Below are 22163 nucleotides of genomic sequence, written 5' to 3'. Positions count from 1 at the left end.
ACTACCTTTATGCAATTTACATTTTCTCTCCTCCTTACATTATTTCACATTTTCAGGCCACATGTATAAACAAGAACGTAAGTCTTTCTTTATTCACCATGTTCTGAATCAGAAAAATTCCCAGACTGTTGTCTCAAGTATAATCATGAGAGCTGAGAATGACTTATGGGGATCAAACCATAGGATGGGAACCAAGAATGAATCAGTTTTTAATTCAATTGAAAAAGGTATTTCATAAGCTGAATATGAATGAATTGATTCCCCACCCTTATGAAGTTTATCTTAGAGAGGGGAAAAGAGGGAAGAACAGAAGATAGATAAGTACTGCGAAATAAATACTAGATAAATACAAATGTATTATTTTGTATTATTTGTAATATTTTGGGGAAGTGGGGGAGAACCTTTATGAAGGTGGGGTAGGGGTAGGGGGTGGGGGACCAGGAAATGTGTTACTTGAGCTGAGCCTTGGTAAGAGAGCTGTGCCTTTCCAGTGGTGCAGTTAAAAATATAGCAGCTAGGTGGTACAATGGATAGAGCACTGACTCAAGTCAGTAAGACCTGAGTTCAAATTCGACCTCAGACACTCAATTACCTAGCTGAGTGACCTTGGGCAAGTCTTTTAACCCCACTGCCTTTCCAGAAAAAGAAATGAGTGCTTCTGCACTTGGGTCTTGAAGAATCAGAAAAGGAGAAGGTTGTGCACAGGAAATGTAGACTGGTCTAGTGAATAGAGTGGTAGACCTAGAATTAGGGAGACCCATATTCAAATTCTTCCTTTGATAATTTATTTGCTGTATGACCCTAGACAAGTCACTTAAACTCTGCCTAAGTTTCTTCATCTCTAATATGAGGATGATAATAGTAGCCCCACCTTCCAGAGTTGTTTTAATGATGGAGATATATTTATAAAGTGCTTTGCAGATCTAAAATACTAGTTACACATCATCATCATTATTGCCCAGTTTAGCTATAATGTAGGGTATTTATAGGATAACAAATGTAAGGACAGCTAGGTGGTACAGTGATAGAGTACTAGAGTCTGGAGTTAGGAAGACATTTTCCTGAGTTCAAATTTGGTTTTTGGACACTATGTGACCTTGGGTAAGTCACTTAACCAGTATGCCTCAATTTCCTCATCTGTAAAATGTGCTGGAGAAGGAAATGGTAAATCACTCTTGTATCTTTGCCAAGAAAAACTCTCCAAAAGTCATGAATGCTCAGATATCACTGAAAAATAATTGCACAATGACAACAAAATGTAATCAGTTTGGAAAGATCAATTGGAACCAAATGGTGGTTTTTAATTAACAAAAATGTTATGGCAACAGTAGGGAGCTATTAAGCTCCATCCCAGGGGATGACTTGGTCAAGTCTATGCTTTTTAGGAATACAAAATTTTCAGCTGTGTGGAAGGTGAATTAGAATGGAGACAGACTAGATACTAGGAGACCACATAGGAGATTAGTGTAATGTCCAATGCTAAGGTGTTAAGGTTGTAAACTGCTACTAATAATAGTTTGCATTTACTCTGCACTTTAAAGTTTGCCAAGAGCTTTAAAGAAATCTTATTAGATAATAGGACTATGGCCATGCCTTTCTGAGTGCAGAGAAGGGAACAGAAATAAGAAATATTAGGGAGGTAAATTCAGCAAGACTTCACTACTAATTGAACTTGGGAGGAGGAGGAGAGGTGAATGATTAGGCGGTTGGGAGAACCTGCATCCTCTATTGATCTGGAAAAGTTAAGAGGAAGGTGAGAGGTGAGTTGTGTTTTGACCTGTTGAATTTGAGACCAATATGTCACAAACAGACAGATAAAAGCCAAGGGAAAGTTGTTAATGAAGGACTAGAGCTCAGGAGAGAAAGGAGGGCTTTATATGTAGGTTTGTGACCTATCTGCATAGAAGTGATTGTTGACCCATGTGGGAACTGATAACATCACTAGGAGGGAGAAGAAAATTTAGGATTTTGAAAAGAGTACATGGATTATCACCATGTAGAGGAAATATCAAGGAGCACTTTCTCTCTCTCTCTCTCTCTCTCTCTCTCTCTCTCTCACACACACACACACACACACACACACACACACACACACACACTCTGTGCACACATCACAAACACCCAAGTCTAAGCTATTTCTCCAGTCTGATTACATATTTCTCTTTCTCCTTTACTTTGTGTTCTTGGTCAGAGGTCTGATCTGTAAACCTTTTTCTAAAGGATTAGGTAATAAATTAATATTTTGGGTGGCAAAATGGTACAGTGGATGGAATGCTGGGCCTAAATTAGGAAGATCTGAGTTTATATCCTGACCTCCTAGGATCCTGGGCAAGTACTTAACCCTGTTTTCTTCTGTTGCCTCATCTGTAATAAACTGGAGAAGGAAATGACAAACCACTCCAATGTCTTTGCCAAGCAAACCTCCAATTTAGAGTCAGACATGAATGAAGAAGAGTGAATAACAAAACCAAAAAATAAATACTTTAGGCTTTGTGGGCCAAGAGGCAAAATAGAATGTAGGTACTTAATGAAAAATATCAAACTTTTACAACTTTTTTGTTGATTCTAGGTGGAATTATTTAAGAGATATCAAATATACAACAAAAGCTAATTTCCAAAGCCATTCAATATTCTATTATAGTAGTTAAGGTGATTAAAGGTGATTCTTCTCATTCAGAAAAATGTCAGTCTTGGCTTTGAGCTCAAAAAATCACAACAAAACTTTTTTTTTTCTTCTGGCTTTGATGTGGTGGATATGCCCTGATAATTAAAAGTAAATAATAAGTAAATGTCACAGTACAATGACGTGTAACATTTGAAATGCTACTGAGTTATAACTGCATCATTGAGATTTGTGGTGCAGTGAGAAATGAGACTACCATTGGGGTGGCTAGGTGGCGCAGTGGATAGATCTACAGCCCTGGAGTCAAGAGTATCTGAGTTCAAATATGGCCTCAGACACTTAATAATTACCTAGCTGTGTGGCCTTGGGCAAGCCACTTAACCTCATTTGCCTTGCAAAAACCTAAAAATAACAATAGAAATGAGAATGCCATATATATAGTCTTTGCTGCATCTTCTCAACTCTGGATTATTCATAGACCAATCAACTTATAATAAAACCTTATTTTAAAATGTAAAAACCATTCTTAGCTCCTTGACTTTTAAAAGAATAGAAATGCGTTGTAGTTTACTGAACCGTTTCTAGAAAAATCATCCTACTTGTACCTTGTATAACACATTCTGTCTCCTTCCTCTGGATTTTCACCCTGGCTATCCTAAATGATTAGATTGTGCTCCCTCTTCCACCTTTTGGTAACCTTAGCTTTCTGCCAGGTTCAACTTATGTACTGTGTAGTTATTTCCTGATTTCCACAAATTGTTAATGCCTCTATCCCTGCAACCCCCCTTTGCTATTTTGTTGATGTTTGGTCATTTAAATCCCATCTGACTCTTCATGACCCCATTTTCTGACTCTTCATGACCCCATTTTTTCTCCCTTGGCAAATATCCTGGAGTGGTTTGACTCATTTTACAGATGAAGAAATTAAGGCAAACAGGGTTAAGTGACTTGCCCAGGGTCACAGAGCTTGTAAAGGTTAGATTTGAACTCAGAAAGATGAATCTTCCTGACTCCAGGCTCATCACTCCATCCACTGTACCACTTAGTTGCCTCCATTGCAATTTATTTATTCTCTATATATCATGAATTTATTTATGTGTGAACACATTTTAATACTGTAGTAGAATGTAAACTTCTTGATATCAAGGACTACTTCACTTTAAAAAAATTATTTTTATTTTTAATTTATGCAATTAAATAAGCATTTTTATAACAGTACAAAAACAGATTGAATATGAAATTGCAAATCTCTTGTGTACAACTTGCTATTCCTTTTAAATATACAATATATTAATTGTATAACTTTCTTATTCCTTTTTTCTTTCTACTCACTCTCTCCACCCTTGCCCTAGAGATGGCTACTATTAGACACAAATGTGTGTGTGTGTGTGTGTGTGTGTGTGTGTGTGTGTGTGTGTGTAAGATTATTCTATACATCTATTTTATTTGCAACTAGCACCTAGTAAAGTGTTTGGCATATAGAAGGTGTTTGATAAATGCCTGTCTCTTGATTTATTGAATCATCAAGAGGAAGAAGGTCCCAAAGGAAGATTGGAAGAACTCTTGGTTTTCTTTGTTTTTTTTTTTTAGGTTTTTGCAAGTCAAATGGTGTTAAGTGACTTGCCCAAGGCCACACAGCTAGGTCATTATTAAGTGTCTGAGGCAAGATTTGAACTCAGGTACTCCTGACTCCAGGGCCGATGCTTTATCCACTGTGCCACCTAGCCGCCCTGGAAGAACTCTTAAAGCAACACTTTGCTTCCTTTCTGATTTTGTCTAGGACCAGTCCCAAAGACATATTTTGGAAGTGTTAGAAGAAACTTCATACTTTTCTCTTGCAGAAAATAGTTTCCTTCTGAATTAAGCACTTATTGAGTATGAGAATTCTTATTTGACTAAATAAAAGCTATTCTCTCTGGAACCAGCCAAATTCTTCTATTTCTATCCAGGTGCTCCTTTGTAATTACATTTACTATTCATCTGTGCTCACATCCTTCCCAGAGAAGCTTGGCCCCCTAATCACTACAATGCTCTCTCCTCCAGCTGGGACTTCAAAGAACCACGCACAAAAATAATATTGTAATCTGAGCTCAAAATTGTCCATGAGCCTGAATATAGAGAGTTGCAGCTTTACCCATGATGTGGCACATCAAGGGAGAAGGGCCATCTAGACATGGTGAAACGATGAAAGAAGCCAGGCCTGGCTGTGAGTCCAATGAGAACGATTCTTCTGCAAAACATTGTCGTTTCCAATCTGAAATGTATACAGAACTATCAATAATTCAGGTTTATCCATGAATATTCAGCACAAGGGAGACTGGGGCAGGGATTGCTACAGGAAGGAACTTTTGTTTCTACCAAACTTCTACTGTGACAGCTGCTGAGGGAGGTGGGAAAGAAAACAGGGATCAGGGCTTCCCATAGATTGACATGTGAAAATACAAACAGTGATTACAGTCGCCTAGGAAGGGTTGCTCTGGGGGTGAAATCATGTCACTTGATTTTAGTTTGGTTTTATAATTACTAGAGTTGGAGAGAGGAACTGAAAAACATGGGTTGTTGCCAGATTCATGAGAATGTGTAAGATTGTGGCTGTTAGCATTTACACTTTTTTGCAATTTCTCATTCTCTAATGATAGTGGCATGTGCTTGACATCATGCTTTTGGTGCTAAGATTTCAAAGTATAGATGCTGAGGGTGTCATGGCATTTTAGATCTGGAAGGAACCCTTGAAGTTGTTTGAAGTTATAGTGGAAAGAATACTCTGATTGGAAGCAAAAGATTCAAACCCAAAAGATTGAGTTTGAAATCTGTAACTGTTACTTGCTAGCTATGTGACCCCTTATATGTCAGAGAACCTCTGAGCCTCAGTTTCTCCATCAGCAAAATGGGGATGATGACATTTGCTCTATCTATCCCCCACAGGCTTGTAGTGAATAGAAAATTTAATAAAATCAAGTTAAAACTCTCTTTAAACCCTAAGTGCTATAGAAATGGCAGCTATTATTATAGATGAGGTTTAGGGAAGGGGAAGTAATTTGTCCTGAGTGACAGAGATACATAGGACTAAAATTCAAACCTCACATGGGCATGGCAATCAGGCTTAAGTGAATTGTCCAAGGTTGCATAGCTAGTGCCAAATGTCTAAGGATGGATTTGAGCTCCGGTCTTCCTGAATCCAGGACCAGTGCTCTACCCACACTAGGCCACCTAGTTGCCTGTTGTTTTCTTCTTCACCCAACAAAGATCTTATTTTTAGATTATAATAGCTGCTCACATCACAGAGTGCTTTAAGGTTTGCATACATTATTTCATCTTTGCTTCACAGCAGTCCCATGGGGATAGTTGTTCTGGTATTATTAACTCTATTTTATAGCCCTGAGGCTCAGAAAAATTATGTGAATTACTCCTAGTCACATAGAGATTAATTGCCTGGGATAGGATGAAAACAGATTCTAAGCCCAGTACTCTTATAACCACAATACAACTTTGCCCCTCTGGGATTTTAACATGTGACTTTTTATATAGAGAATTAGTTCTTTAAAAAAGAGTTTTCTGGTTTATAAATTAGGGACCAAAAGGAGGAGGCAGGATGAAAGCATTTTGTTTCTACCATGATCTTTCAGAATAAACCACATAGAGTGGCAGCAAGAAGATACTTTAAAGATCATCTAGTACTACCTTGGAGTAGGTTAAATAATTAGGTCAAAGTCAGAGTTAGTAATAGGACTGATCTGGAAACTAGATTTGACTCAGTATGGTGTGCTTCCCATCATTCTACTCTAAAAGTAGAAAAATTGATATTGGAAAAACTTATCTGGCAACTTGAAGGTTTTCTTTCCTTAAACCAAAACATGTCAGTTTTACCTTTGTGTCTCGGGAGATTGTATCATGGAAAATTATGAACTGGAGGAGTCCCTTGAGATCACTAAAATTGGCCATTTTTTTTTCTTTTTTAGAAATGCCTTGTGATGGGTGAATTTCAAAGTCAAGTTGATTGTCTCAGTATTAGACTGTCTCTACTTATCTTCTAATTATCTTGAACCACCCTAGAAATGTAGTAAAATTTAAGTTGTTATCTTAATCTATATCTGGCCATTGGATCCAGGTGGCTTTAGAGGAAAAAGTGAGGCTAGTGACTTTGCACAACACCCCCTCATTCAAATCCAATTCACTTGCATGTCATGGCATCACCTCCATGATGGAGGTCTTCCAGAATGAAGGGACAAACAACAAATTTTAAATACCTTGGTTCACAATCACTCAGTGAATTTGTAGTAGAAACATCAATTTAAGCGACAAAATAGTGGAAAAATATCTCAGATGGGGAGAATCTTTTGGTGTTGAATTTTGAGAAGAGAAATGAGGAGGATGTGCCCTTTTTTTAACCTCATGCAAAGTGCATCCTATTATAAGGAATTTGTCTTATTCTTTATATTTGGTGGGAAAATCTCCACTATGAATCTGATAAGCAGATTAGAAGAAAAAATTGGACACAGGAATGGCAATACCTAGAAAAAGGGACAGACCTATTTATTTATTTATTTATTCTTATTTTGTACAAATAATGTTTTTGTATACATTACTAAAATATTCTTGTTTAAGAGTAAACATAATACCCTCTCCCCTGCAAAAATATAGACCCACATGAGCGATAAAATAAAGGGGAGAGAAAAAATTAAAATTAATAATAATAACAATAATTGTAGGTATGGCCAGGTGGCACAGTAGACAGAGCACTGACCCTGGAGCCAGGAGCACCCAAGCCCAAATCTGGCCCAAGACACCCAATAATCACCCAGTTGTGTGACCCTGTGCAAGCCACCCCAACCCCATTGCCCTGCACCAAACCAAAAAAAAAAGACCCAAACTAAAATAAAATAGTAATAATAATAAGTAGTAGGGGTGACTGGGTGGCAGACAGAACACTGGCCCTTGAGCCAGGAGCACCCGGGTCCAAATCCAGCCTCAGAAACCCAGCAATCACCCAGCTGTGTGGCCCTAGGCAGGTCACCCAGCCCCATTTGCCCTGCACCCCCCCACCAAATAATAATACATTTTCTTCTATTTTTCATTTTTTTAGTTTTGTTTAACAGTTTTTTTTTAAATTTTTATTTATTTAAGGCAATGGGGTTAAGTGACTTGCCCAAGATCAAATAGCTAGGCAATTATTAAGTGTCTGAGACCGTATTTGAACTCAAATACTGCTGACTCCAGGGCTGGTACTCAATCCACTGGGCCACAGGAATGGGGAGGAGGAGACTCAACATGGAAACATGAGCTGACCAGATTGATGTCTAGCCATAGCCCTGGAGCTCTCCTGCTCCACACAGTAAAGGCTTCCACCGCTATTCTCATACTAGTCCCTGGGCCTCATCCTGCCACCCCTGGCTCTCTGCTTTCTACCGTGGGCTCCCCTTCCCCCCATCTCGATCCCTTGAAACTCACCTTGTTGGTAGATGTTCTCCTAGGTTCTTCTCTGGGTTCTGTGGGTCTAAATTCTATTAAGAGGTTTGGTTTATCTTAGTTCTGAGGGAAAGCCAAGAGAACTTAAGACAGTGCCTGACTTTTTTCCTTTTTAAGGAAGTCTTCATTTATCTGTGGCAACATTCTTTCTGTGATTTAAGGTTAGGAAAGAATTGAAATAAAAGATAGTTTAGTTTGCCTACTCCAAAAATAAGTCAAACTGGGATGGAAGACCCTTAGACTTCCTGAGCAGATCATAAACAATTGTTATTTACACTCTGAGCCATCAAAATTCAAACTATGACCAAATGAGGCTTGGATTGGGTTCTATTATTGGCCAATTACAGAGAACTAGAGTGATTTGAATTTAAGCATGCTCAGGTAGCTCCATCTGAATCTCAGTGGGTTATATCAAATCCTGGTTTCCAGAGCTTCTTTTCAAGAAATAACAAGTGAGGGAGGCTAGTTGGTGTAGTGGATAAAGCACCGACCATGGAGTCAGGAGTACCTGGGTTCAAATCCGGTCTCAGACACTTACTAATTACCTAGCTGTGTGGCCTTGGGCAAGCCACTTAATCCCGTTTCCCTTGCAAAAAAAACCCTAAAAAGAAAAAAAAAGAAAAGAAATAATAAGTGAAATTACATAGGACAAAAGAATTAATTAACTCTGTTTCTAAAAGATGATATAATAAATATGTAGGAAGGAGAAGAAAAAAACTAAAAACATCTTGACCCCCAAATTTAAGATAATCTTGCAAGGCTTCAACCATCAAAATTTTCCTTTGGCAGAGCACCCACATGTAAAAGTATGATTCCCCATGTAGACAAAAGGGAAGGGAAGAAAGCAATGAAGGAGAGTGGGAAAGAAGAAAGGAAAGGTAGCAAATAACAATAGTGGGGGGGGGGTAGGATTCAAATGTAGATCCTCTGATTCTAAATCTCATGTATTTTTCATTGTGGGTGAAGCAGGGACCCTCTACCAAAAAATTCTGAAATGAAGGATGTTGTTGTTGTTCATTCATGTCCAACTCTTTGTGATCCCTTTTGGGGTTTTCTTGGCGAAGATGCTAGAATGGTTTGCTATTTCCTTCTCCAGCTCATTTTTATAGATGCAGAAACTGAGGTAAATGGGCTTCCTGATGCTAAATTCAGTGCTTTATTCATGATGGCACCTAGCTGCCCTGAACTGAAACATGACCTGGAATTAAATCTTAAAGGTCTCACTCATTTTCTTGGATTCATATACTATTATAAGTTTTAATATAGGTAACCAGTTTTGAGGACAAAATATTTGAACATAATAAAATGGAAAAATGTTAATTAATATGACTGAGGATATGATTAAAATTTGTAAAGAAAAATATTATTCATCCAACATGCAAATCAAAAAAAGTTCATTCATGAATGAACATTCACTTTGAAAATCCCCCCAGAAATTCTTTTCCTTTTTTTAAAAATACATTTATGAAGAGGAAATTTAAAATCTTTTAGTAAAGGAAATTCAGATAGTTTTAGAAATATGCTTTCTTAGCAATAATTGACTAGTACCCACATTCAAAGCTGGAGAAATTAAAGGAAGAGAATGAAAACAGACGATTTCCTTAAAGTTAATTGCCAACTCTAATGTCAACTATTGCCATGAAGTGTGAATAGTTTTGTGTGTGTTTTGTGTGTTCAGTATGTAGAAGTATCAGGTAATGATTAGAATGTGCTGAGTTTAGAATTAGAATGAGATTACTTAGTGTCAATGTGTATGTATCAACTTAAAATTAACTAATATGGTCTCATTTTATGTCCAGTACTGGGAAACATTTCACCTATAAAAATAGGTTTCAGAATCTCTGTGCCTAGTTAGTATTTGTTTCCTATAATTTCCATTTCTTAAATACTATTCTCCCTTCCCTTCCTTCTCTAGTCTCTTATCTGAGTCATTCCTTTGAGAGGGAAATACTTTAGCAGAAATTTAGGAAGTGTGTGCCTGGGGTTGATCTATGAATAGGTAGTTTTCTGAGTAGTGTACTCAAGTAATACACAGGGAAAACACTAAGAGGAAATTCCTTCTCCAAGGAGAATTCAGGACTCTTCCCTATCTCCCTTCTCTAAGCCCTCCATCATTTTAAGATCTTAGGAAAAAGCCTTCAGAGTCACATAAACCTTAAGGGAACAGAACCTAGTAGCAGCATGATCTGAAGTCACAAATTCTGAGCCCTGCCCCATGTTCCAAATTGTCTCTTTTTTTTTGTTTTGTTCTCTTCTTGTTTTTGCAAGGCAATGAGATTAAGTGACTTGCCCAAGGTCATACAGCTAGTTAATTATTAAGTGTTCTAAATCCAGCTTTGAACTCAGGTCCTCCTGACTCCAGGGCTGGTGCTCTATCCACTGTGGCATCTAGCCACCCCCAGATTACATCTCTTAAAAAGCACTAGTATGATTTGGCCCTTCATAGAACAATTGTGGCTAGTCTTACTCTCACCAATACCAGAGGGTTCCTAGTGTTGCCTTCTATGCTTCACTGGAAGTGGGTAAGACTAGGACTAAGGTTAAAAAGGTAAAATAAAAAAGCTTTTGAAGAACAGTAAGGTGGTTATTTTAATATCAAATAGCACTTCTTTTTTATTGTTGTCCATTCATTTCAGGCATGTTCCACTCTTCCTGATCCCACACAGGAATTATTCATTTGAGAAAGGAAGGAATGAGAAAGGAAATATGAAGGCACATGAAAACAAATACCATCTGTTGGAGATCAAACACTAGTAAATGCATCTCCAAGATATTATTGTTGTTCTAAGTTATTATATAACTTTTTTGTGGACTCTTTGGTTTTCTTGACTAAAATACTGGGTTAGCCATTTCCTTCTCTAGCTCTTTTTACCAATGAAGAACTGAGGCAAACAGGGTGAAATGACTTGCCCTGGGTTACTCATCTATTAAGTACCTGAGGTCACATTTGAACTCAAGTCCTCCTGATACCAGCCCTGGAGTGCCAGCTAACTGTCCTTCTAAATATGGTACCTAGATGGAAATGCTCTTAATGTCCTCCAGACCAACAACTCATTTTTTCTTTCATTTATTAGTTTGAATTTTAATTTGGTTATTCACTGAATATCTACCATTTTCTTGCCCTGGATTGGAATAGATCATAGAATTTAGAGCTTGAAGGGACCTTGAGAAACAGCACATCTGAATTCTTTTACAACTGAGGAAAGTGAAGCCACAGAGTTTAAGTGATATACCCAAGGTCATGCAGGGGTAAAAGACAGAGCCAGGAATCAAACCAAGGTTTGTTAATTTCCAATATTTTTAGGACTCTGTGTGGCCTATATTTCCATTACATTATATCTGTTTTTATAAAGGAGGAATCTAAGGTTCAGAGTTTAAATAATTTGACCATGGTTACACAGTAAGTGACGGAACTCTTTGAACTCAGGTTTTTTCCTGATTCCCCAAAACATGCTTCTCTTTCCTTATCCCTACTATGCCACATTGCCTCTCAATGTTATATTATATTATATATTATATATTAAAAAAGCGGTCCAACCTGTGCTGAATGATTATTCAGGGGAGAGTCAAATTAGCAGAGAAATCATTAGTGGCTATGATCTGCATTTCAATAAAAAGTTTAGTGGCATTTTCCAATTTGTCCAAAACTTCAATAACATTAACCTGTAATCCTTCTTGATTAACTATCAGGTAGCAGTTATAATACTGTAGAATTTATTCCTTTCGGATGAGTGGGCATAACTCAAACATGAATAGGGAAATCAACAATGACAAAGAATGCTTTCTTTGTCCATCCATCACTCAACACTCCATGAAGTACATTGGGCTCCAAAGAATGCTCAGCTGCCAGGAGGATATTGATAATTGGTGCCAGTTTGCTGGGCATGAATTAACTATATTGTTCCAATTCAGAGGAACTCTTTGTACCCAGTAGGTGGCATTCAAATACTCAATAAACTAGGCATGATATTAGAAAGGCAGGGAAACTAAATGAATCAAAGTGGTTTTCACTTGCAAAAGAAGCTTCCATTGCAATTTTAAGGACATAGTTTTACCCACTTGGGTCATCTGCTTATCACTCGCCAGGCTTGTCTGCAATTCTGGTAGGGTTTTGGCTAAACTGCTTGAGGCTTCTTGAACTGCCCCTTCCATGTGTGCAAATTTAGTGAAAAAAGAAGGGGAAGCAATCTGCCTCCTCTTTCTTGAAAGATTTTGCTATAGTCTAATTTATTTTCATCAGTAGTACAGTCAGACTCAGGGAAATAGACCCTCTGAAGCATTTCTTTTGTCATTTCAATGTCAGGTCAGAGAGATGCCCAGGCTGATGAAGCGGAAAACTTTCAGCATTCCAAGGTCTGCCTTCCTTTCATCCTTGGGCTATAGATTACAGGAGTTTATAACCCAGATAAAATGTCAGAGCCAGAAATCAATTTTGCTTATTAGCTTTGTGTATAGAATCAATTTTTCCAAGCAATAACATTTTGTAAATGTTGACTAAAGAATATGTCTATATAACTATCCTAGAAGAAAAAGATTTGAACCAGTTAGAAAAAGAAAGCCAAAGGGTTGAGAACACTCACATTTGAAGTTTCAAATATCATTATATACAGAATTTCACCAAGTGCCAACAGTCTGGCATTTGAAATATGGGACACATTGGTTAGCAAAAAATGCCCATGTCTCCTTGGACACAACCACAGAAAATGATCCTCCACCTCAGCAGCTACTGCATCCTGTCAGCAACTCCTCTCTTTTACTTAGCAAAGTGCTCTCTATGTCCATCCCTCCTCTAAAACTTCCTATCACTTCCTTCTTCTTTAGCCAGTCTTCCTGTCTCCTACTGGTTTGGGAAGATCTTTTACCAAACTGTTCTAGGGAGCTGTTCTGTTAACTGTGTTGCCTTTGAGTGGCATTTTCTTTTCCTACCTATTTGCAAAACTGCTTGTTTCTTTTGGATGCGGTTTTTAAAGTCAGTTGCACAGTGTCCTAAGGGTTTTTTTTTTTGTTGTTGGGGTTTTTAAAAAGTAAATATTTTTAAACTCCAATTCACTGCCAGATAAGGAATCTACAACAGACAGACAACAGTGCTGAAACTATTTATATGGAGGAAGGGAAAAAACCCCAGGATTATAAATGAGGCCCTTCTGGGTCTATTAAAAAAGAAAGGAAATTAGCATTTAGACCTTCAAGGTAGACTTCACATACTGTTATTGACTCAGATAAGAACAGTTTAGTGGTGTGATTGATATTTACAGGGGAAAATCCTCAGGGAAAAGCTTGACATTATAAAGAAGCAATATTGATGGTTTCTAATTGGTTTACCTTCTCCATCAGATTCAAAGTTGGAGTTAGAAATAGGCTGCCTATAAACTATAATTTTAGGCAGACTAGAAATGTCAAAAAAAATTACTTGTGCCTCAGTAGAGAGTCCTTCTGTAGACATTCTGGGCCATCACACCTCCTTACACACACACACACACACACACACACACACACACAGACACCCACACCACACTGTCTTAAAAAATGATCATAAGTTTCAGGCACTCTGACAGTCAGCACTAGCTCAAAACCATAATTTGTGAATCTCTACTATGCTTGCTTTTGTGATTTAACCAGTGCATGCATTAATTCAGAACAATAAGACAATTAAATAAATAATAGGAAAAGATAAGATGTCCTCCCATAAAGATGTTCCTTTCTCCAAATGTGCATTCTCTGGTTTTTTTTCATGTCCCAGCTTAACTTCCATCTTCTCTAGGAAGCTTTTCTCAATGCCTTTTAATTATAGTATTTTCCCTGAATTGATATAAATATTTCGTGTGTATTGTATGTATATATGTATATAAAACTTGTTTTTTCATAGTTGTTTCCACTCCCCTTATCCACTCCAGCCCTATTCCCACCATTAGACTGTGAAATTCTTGAGAGAAGGACTTTCATTTAAACCTGGAATATAATAGGTTCTTAATTGCTGATTATTTATTGACTGACTAAACAGAGATCTCACAAAGAAGATTCCTTCCACATAAGAAATATATATGATCAGTGAACATGTGTAAAGACAAACATATACATGAACATGTATTAAGATAAACATGTTGACCCCCTCTCCAATGTATCTGAACATCCTTGCCCAATGGTCAAGGGGGAGTATCTAAGAACAGTTCTGTGGAATTTCTGAGATGTCCCTGGCATTCAAGAGTTTTCTTTGTGAAACTTTCAGTGATTTTATTGACCATGAAACACTATGTAAATTTGATTTGTGATTAAATTTTTTTTCCAAAAAGATAAACGTGTTGGTGTAAAGATAAAGCATGTATCCAGGAAACACCTATGGAGGGCCCCTACTTGTGCTCACTTCGGTAGCACATATACTAAAATTGGAACGATACAGAGAAGATTAGCATGGCTCCTGGGCAAGGATGACACGCAAATTCGTTAAGTGGAGGGCACCTACTTAGGGATATGGCTGGCTGCTATAACACAATTTTTTTAGTAGGTTTAATGAATTGGGCATTACAAGTTTTTTTTTTTTTGCATGAGTACATATGGGTACTTTTCCGCCCAAATATTTTTATTTCTTTCATTAAATATTTACCAATTGCATATGAAAAAATTTAAACTTCATTTGTAAAAATTTTGAGTTCTAAATTCTCTTCCTTCTTTCTGCCCCTCTCTCCACTTTGTGAAGACAAGCAATTTGTGAGGTCATGTAAAATATATTTCCATATATTATTTTATGGGAATCTTTTATCATTGAACTGGGCTTCAGCTCCTCAGTCTTCTTATGACTTTCTGCTCCCATTTACTAAGGTTCAGTTGTTTTCAGTTAAGTTTGACTCTTCATGACCCTATTTGGGATTTTCTTGTCAGAGATACTGAAGTGGTTTGCCATTTCCTTCTCCAGCTCATTTTCCAGATGGGGAAAGTGAAGCAAACCTGATTAAGGATCACACAAGCACCAGTTAAGTAACTGAAGTCAGATATGAATTTGGGAAGATGAATCTACTTGACTCCAGGCTCTGCACACTATCCATATTTACTATTTACATATTTACATTTACTAAGGTACAATGATTTAAAACATTCTTCCTAACAAGAGTAGGTCAACAGCTCTTCTCAAAGAGCCACCAAATCTAGCCAGTGGGCCAGACTAAACTGGAGAGAGTTGTCTTTGAAATCAGGAAGACAGGTTTAAGTCCTTGCTCTGACCCTTCCTAGCTTTGTGGTCTCTAGTAAATCACTTAAACTCTCTAAGGTTCAAGTTATCCTCCATGACTCTTATTTGCAGAACAGGTACCATATTGCCCCATGTATAATACACACCTTCATTTTAGGGTCTAAAATTTGGAAAAACTATATTACATAAAGTTATTGAACTCAAGTTTTATTCATCATAAAATTCATACAACTCATCACTGTCAAAACTCCCATCCATTAGCTTGTCCTCATCTGTGTTTGATGATGAATCACTGTCTTAGGAGAGGTTCCGACTGCTCTCCTGCCTGGGCTCTGGTCTGTGGCTGACCACAAGCACTACTTGGGCAAGTCTGGTGTGTGGATGCATGCTTAGTCCATTCTGTTTCATGAACCTGAAGCACTAATTGTGATCTCCTTTGAAATCAGTCACTTCTTTTTCATTAATAATTCTTCTTGCCTCATGATGAACCATCTTTGTGGACACAGGAATTCCATTTGCCCTTTGCTCTTCAACCTATCTTTTCCATTCTCTCTCTAACTTAGGCCATTTTGCTGCCTTGCCTCTCTCACAGCCTACTTCTGCCTGGGCGTTTTTGGTAGGGTTTCTTCCTCCCATAGCCAGTTTTGGATTGTTTTCTCAGTTGGAGAAGGATCAAACTAGCAGCATGATTTCCATTCACTTTTGCAAACTGGATCACATTCAACACTGGACGAAAATCTTTTCTGAGCCATTTCTGGTCAGAATGTGGCAAAAAGTAACCTTAATATACCAGTAACAAATGCAGAACAACGAGCACAATGACAACAAAAGTGAAAACATGGGGAATACAAGCTAAAAAAAAAACTACAATCACTGTATAAGATGCTCCCAGTTTTTAGACCCCAAATTTTTCAAAAAAGAGTGCATCTTATACATGGGGAAATACAGGACATTGACAGAGTTATTGACAGAGTTTTGTTGCTGGGAGTTCCCTATTATCAATGAAATAAAAAATCTGATAAAAAAAGAAATTTATTATAGTTCCTATTTAATCCTTTATGGGGATTCCATTGCTTCTCAAAATCAAAAAAGACTTTTGTCAACAACAAAAAAACTTACTCCATGGGGGCTGTATAAAAGGGGGTGTATGGGACAGAGAGGGGAAATAAACAATACTCCCTTTACTCTCTGAATCCTCTTTGATAGACATGCAAATGTGGTTTCTAGAGAACAAAAACTGAGGGAAGAAAGCAAAGTCCTCACCTTCCATCCTCAGGGTTTGCAATCAGGCCTTTATTATGTATATCTGCTGGTAACAAAAAAGACCTTGACTTTTAAGATATATACACTACCAGTCCCAAACTTCACTAACCTTCTACCTATCTCTGCTTCTTTTGTCTCAGAATGAAAGATGACTGCAGTTAGGAGACCCTGGGAGTTGACTCCTGCCTCCAATGCTTAATCATTGTGCAGCTCTGGGCAATTAAACGGTGATTCTGAACCTCAGTTTCCTCACCTGTAAAATGGAGATAATAATAACCTAGGTAAAAATAATCTACCTCCAAGGGTGGTTGTGAAGATCAAATGAGATAATATTTCTAGAGTGGTTTGTAAATGCTTGCTATCATCATTTTCATTATCATTCAAGGGTAAGGACCAATTCCAGCTTCTTTTAGAGACTATCTCTGTTGTTGGAGCTCCAATTCCCAATTATTTTACTTTCTATTTGAATACTTGCATACTCCCTCTCAGTAATATGTAATCTCCTTAAGGGTGAGAACCATCTATTTTTTATGATTTTATTTCCAGAGAGCCTGGCACATAGACTCATATATATTTGTTGATTTAATAATTATGGATTGCTCTAGGACACCTAATTTAGAGGGCACTCACAATACTTAGCATTTTTCACCAGTAGAGAAACAATAAAGCTTAGTCAAGTATACTTAAATTGAAAAGGAAGTTTTCATGTTCCCCTTTTCCAGGCCTTGACATATCTCAGCTTATTTTGATACTGTTGCCAGCTCCATTCTATTGGTTACAATTATTCCCTTCAATATCATGGACCTTAGGGGCTTCCACTCCTCCCCAGCAGTCTGGAAAATCAGCTTAAAAGTTTTTGATCCTTTCTTTGTACCATAGAAATCTGAATTATTATGATATTAAAAGAGAAAAATTTGTTGATATTATGCAATACTATTTTTATATTTTATGCATTTCTGAGTTTCTAAACTTTTTTTCTGTGTTGTCTACTGGTTTTTGCATGTTGTCTGTTATTGCCCGCAATAGCTCTAGTGTGGGTTTGGATATGAATTTCTGAGAGTCAGGTTGGATAGAAAAACATACCCAAACACAAAAGGTTGGGAAGTGAAAATCTACCAACTTTATTTTTGGAAACTCAGACTTTTTATAGCAAAACCTTATCTCAAGAAGGACTGGTTAAAGGAGACATGGTTTCACAATTTCCTGGGTAAATTTACAGTATTTGTTCTTAGAAATCTGCATACTTCTCTATCAGAAAAACCTTTTACAACCACCCCCAGAGCCACAGATTATCCCAGGTCAGGGTTCACTGATGAACCAATAGATCCATACAATGAACAATAATCCACACATATCTTTGATGGAAAAAGTCACCAAGGATAAGTGAATATCACTCCCAGGGACTGGCCCTCTACAGTCTGTGGCTTCCATAAAACTCCCCAAAATTCCTATTTAATTTTTTATGCTCACCTGCAATATATCGAAACAATGATTGGAAGGAATAACTGTATTTTTCCCCTTGCTTTGTTTTTAAAACATCATACTTCCTTGGCTCTTCTGGTTCTCTTTATGTTTGTTTCAGTCTCTTCCAGATAGATCATTTTGGATGGGTGCTTGTCAGTGGTCTGTCTTCAGTCCTTCTCTTTTTATATATAGTCTTTCCCTTGGCAACTTCATTCACATACATGGCTTCACCTACTACCTCCAAATAGATGGTTTTAAAAATCTTTTCTTCCAGGCTTGCCCTCTTTTTGGTTCCTGACCCAGATATCCAACTTTCTACAGAACATCTCTACTCCATATGTCACCAGCACCTCAAACTCAACATGTCTCAAAATGAACTTTTTATCATTTTGATATTAGTTTTACCATTGGTTATTGTGCCTGTCTCTTATTTCTCTCTATTCCCCTGTCAAAAACTGTGGTAGTTATTTTTTGTTCTTCACTCTCTCTTATCAGTTACCCAGTCCTGTCAATTATATTTCTATAACAGAAATCCTCACCTTTCTGTTTCCACTATTGTTGTTCTGTTGTATCCGACTCTTCCTAAACTCATTTGGAAGTTTCTAGATAAGGAAATGGAGTGGTTTGCTGTTTCCTTCCCCAGCTCATTTGACAGATGAGGAAACTGAGGTAAGTAGGGTTAATTGATTTTTCCAGGGTCACACAGCTAGTAGATATCTGAGGCAGGATATGAAACCATGTCTTCACTACATCATGTTGACTTTCTTTCTCCCTCCTCCAATGTGATCTTTTTCTTGCTGCCAGGATGATTTTTCTTGTGAATCTATTTGTCACATTTCTTGCTCAAAAATCTTTAAAGGTTCCCTATTACCTTTGGAATATAGTTTGAACTTGTTTCATTGCATTTCAATGTATCCCATCATCTGGTGTTACCTAGCCTTTCCAACTTTATTGCATATTACTCTTCTCTATACATTATATACTTCAGCTAAATTGATACTTTCTTCCCTGAGAATGCCACAGTCCCTCACCCCCTTCTCTTTTGTTTGTTGAATAACTACCTATCATTTCAAATCTAATTCAAATGCTACCTCCTCTCTGAAGCCTTTCCAGTTCTGTCTTTTGGTAATTATCTTCTCCCTCTCATTCCTCACATCATTTAATATTTTATTTTGTCCTCCTTAGTGCATTTAGTTTCTATTTGAATCACAGTCATAAGTGTTTAAGATCCTACTGGTTTGTAAAAGTTCCCTGAAGTCAGGGACATGCCTTATCTAAATGCTGTATCTCCCTAAGAACTAGCAGGGTGGTCTGGTCAAAGTAATTTCATTTGAATGAAAGACTAAATGGAAAACAACATATTAAATTGACCAAAGATTTTAAAATCAGGGGACAGCCTGAATGGTAACATAAGTCACAAAAGTAAAGTGTGTGTGGGAGAGAGAGAGAGAGAGAGAGAGGGAGAGAGAGAGAGACAGAAGACAGAGGGGTGTCTGTGTGTGTGTGTGTGTGTGTGTGTGTGTGTGTGTGTGTAAGGGGAGTTTTCATAGGTTAATTAAAGGTACTTTTTCTCCCTATTCCCTCAGCCTCTTTTCCTTTTATTTGGGGACTATAATAGTGGGATTGGATTTATTTAAACTTCAGATCTTTTATTACCCCAGAGTGGGAAGCATTTCCTTTTCCCCCACCAGGTGTCTACATGAGTCAGGGCTTGCCCTTGCAAGATCCCCCAGATTTGGGGGCTGAGTTATTGTGATTCATCATACCCAGGGCGTGAGTCTGGTTGTAAGTGCTGAGAACATACTACAGACTTCCCAATTTTGCCTGACTCTCTAGGAATGACGCAATATCTTCTGATCACTTTAAGGGTAGATGGCTTCTTTTTCTTCTGTTTTTAATATATTCAAGTTGCATGATCTCAAGAGTTACCAGAGCCAGGGGAAAAAGTAAAAAAAAAACAAAACAAGACAAGTATATCATAATGTAGACAGGCAAAAAGGGTGGGGCCTGGAAAGTACCTTAAGAAGACTTTTTGGTGAAGTGGAAAGAACACTGGATTTGGAATCAAGAGAATTTGGGTTAAAATGCTGGCACTTTCTCTTATCTTTACGACCTTAGGCAAGTCACTTGAGCACCATTTCTGAGAGGCAGCAAGATTCCTCTCCCTGAGGTCAAATCTGACCTCAGATACTTACTACCTGTGTAAATCTAGGGAAGTTTCTTAACCTGCTTGCCTCAGTTTCCTCATCTGGAAAATGAGTTGGAGGGTTAAGTGGTGTAGTGGGTAGAGCACTGGCTCTGGAGTCAAGAGGACCTGAGTTTAGGTTTGGCCTCAGACATTTAAAAATTGCTTAGTTGTGTGACCTTGGGCAAGTCACTTAAAAATAAATAACATTTTAAAAAAGAAAATAAGTTGGAATGGGAAATGACAAAATATTCCGGTATCTTTGCCAAACAAACCTCAAGATAGGATCACAAAAATTAAGAACTGACAAACATTTTCACATTTTTATAGCAATAAGCAGAACCAAAAATTTGGTCAGATAGGTCTGAAATTTAGAACCTTAAAGTCAATATATAGTTTCTCATGTCAGTCAGTATATATCAGTCATTCATACAAATTAGAAAATATTTATTGACTATTTACATCTTAGTGGGATAAGTACTAGGCAGTCACACAGACCTGTTTTGAGAATGATAGGAAAAACAAAATGTTTCTAGGAATTGTTTATAATCAGATGAGGAAATCTTTAAGTCATTAGACCATTTGTAGCAAACACATTTTAGATATGTTTAGGCATATTGTTTGTTTGTCCTTTGTTCTTGAAGAAGACCATGACATCAGGGAAATGATACTATGACTTGCAAGTGAATTGGATTTGAGTGCTTAATCACCAGCTTCACTTTTTCCACTGGTGCCATCTGGGTCCAGTGACCAGATGTGAAATTAGGATGAGTGGACTTTGCCTTGGATATGATGCAATCAAGATTTAGGTGACTTGCCCAAGCTCACACAACCACTGTCAAAGGTCTGAGACCAGATTTGTACTCAGCTCCTCCTGATTCCAAGAATGGTGCTATATTGATTTGTCCTGGTTCTTAAAATAAGTAGATATTTATTTGCTTGCTAGTTTTTCTTATTGTTTTTGTTTAGTCATTTTAGTTGTGACCAATTCTTTGTGATGCCATTTGGGGTTTTTTTTTGGCAAGTGTAATATAGTGGTTTGCCATTTCCTTCTTCAGCTCATTTGACAAATGAGGAAACTGAGGCAAATCCATTTAAGTGACTTGCCCAGGATTATAGACCTAGTAAAAGTCTGAGGTTGGATTTGAACCTACAAAGATGAATCTTTGTGACTCTGGATCTAGTACTCTATCCATTGCTTCATCTTCCTCAAATGTATATCTGCTCTTATGCCAACAACACCAAATCAATTAAGGATTTTTAATGATTAAAGTTATTTGATTAGGATAGATAGGTAAAACAGACAATGGTAGAACAAAGAGAACCACTCTGAGATGGAAAAAGCATGGAGGCACTTAAATAATTCTGGTTTATTAGTTGCTTATTACTTTTTTTTTTAGTTTTTTGCAAGGCAAATGGGGTTAAGTGGCTTGCCCAAGGCCACACAGCTAGGTCATTATGAAGTGTCTGAGACTGGATTTGAACCCAAGTACTCCTGACTCCAAGGCCAGTGCTTTATTCACTACACAACCTAGCTGCCCCTGCTTATTGCTTTTTAAAGGACTCTAGGGAACTCAACCTTTTGTTCAGTATAATTCTTAGTTTAGAGAATTTTACATCCCTACATCTTACTCTCTCCTCTTTCTTACTGCTCTCAAAAATTTCATCAATTCCTCCACATCATATGGTTTTCTGAACTTCCCTTCCTCTCCTGATTTTGAGATACAGAGGTGGGTTCTTCTGATGTCCTCCCAAATCAAACCTTTATATTCCTGTCCTCCCACAGCACTCTTCCCCCCACCCCCAATATTCCTTAGTTTTAATCCTTTGCCTCATGAACTGAGGAGTGACTAAGGACATTTGATACTCTCCACCCTCCAAGTTATCACCTGCCTTTTGGCTCATAAAGAAAAGGTACATCCTCACTTGGTTTGGGGCAGGCATTAACTTGTTGAAAAGCTGGAAATCCAAGTTATACC

At 37.6% G+C, this 22163-nt stretch overlaps 1 non-coding gene across 1 annotated transcript; it reads left to right on the top strand.

Moving 5' to 3' along the window:
- The first annotated feature begins 14442 nt into the window (after positions 1–14442).
- LOC141492459 (U6 spliceosomal RNA) lies at positions 14443–14551 on the top strand. Its single transcript, XR_012469925.1, has one exon. It is a non-coding gene; the product is annotated as a U6 spliceosomal RNA (small nuclear RNA).
- Positions 14552–22163: the final 7612 nt, after the last annotated feature.

Source organism: Macrotis lagotis, chromosome 6, assembly GCF_037893015.1.
Source record: "Macrotis lagotis isolate mMagLag1 chromosome 6, bilby.v1.9.chrom.fasta, whole genome shotgun sequence".
Lineage (NCBI taxonomy): Eukaryota > Metazoa > Chordata > Mammalia > Peramelemorphia > Peramelidae > Macrotis > Macrotis lagotis.
This window is presented reverse-complemented; position numbering and strand designations above follow the sequence as displayed.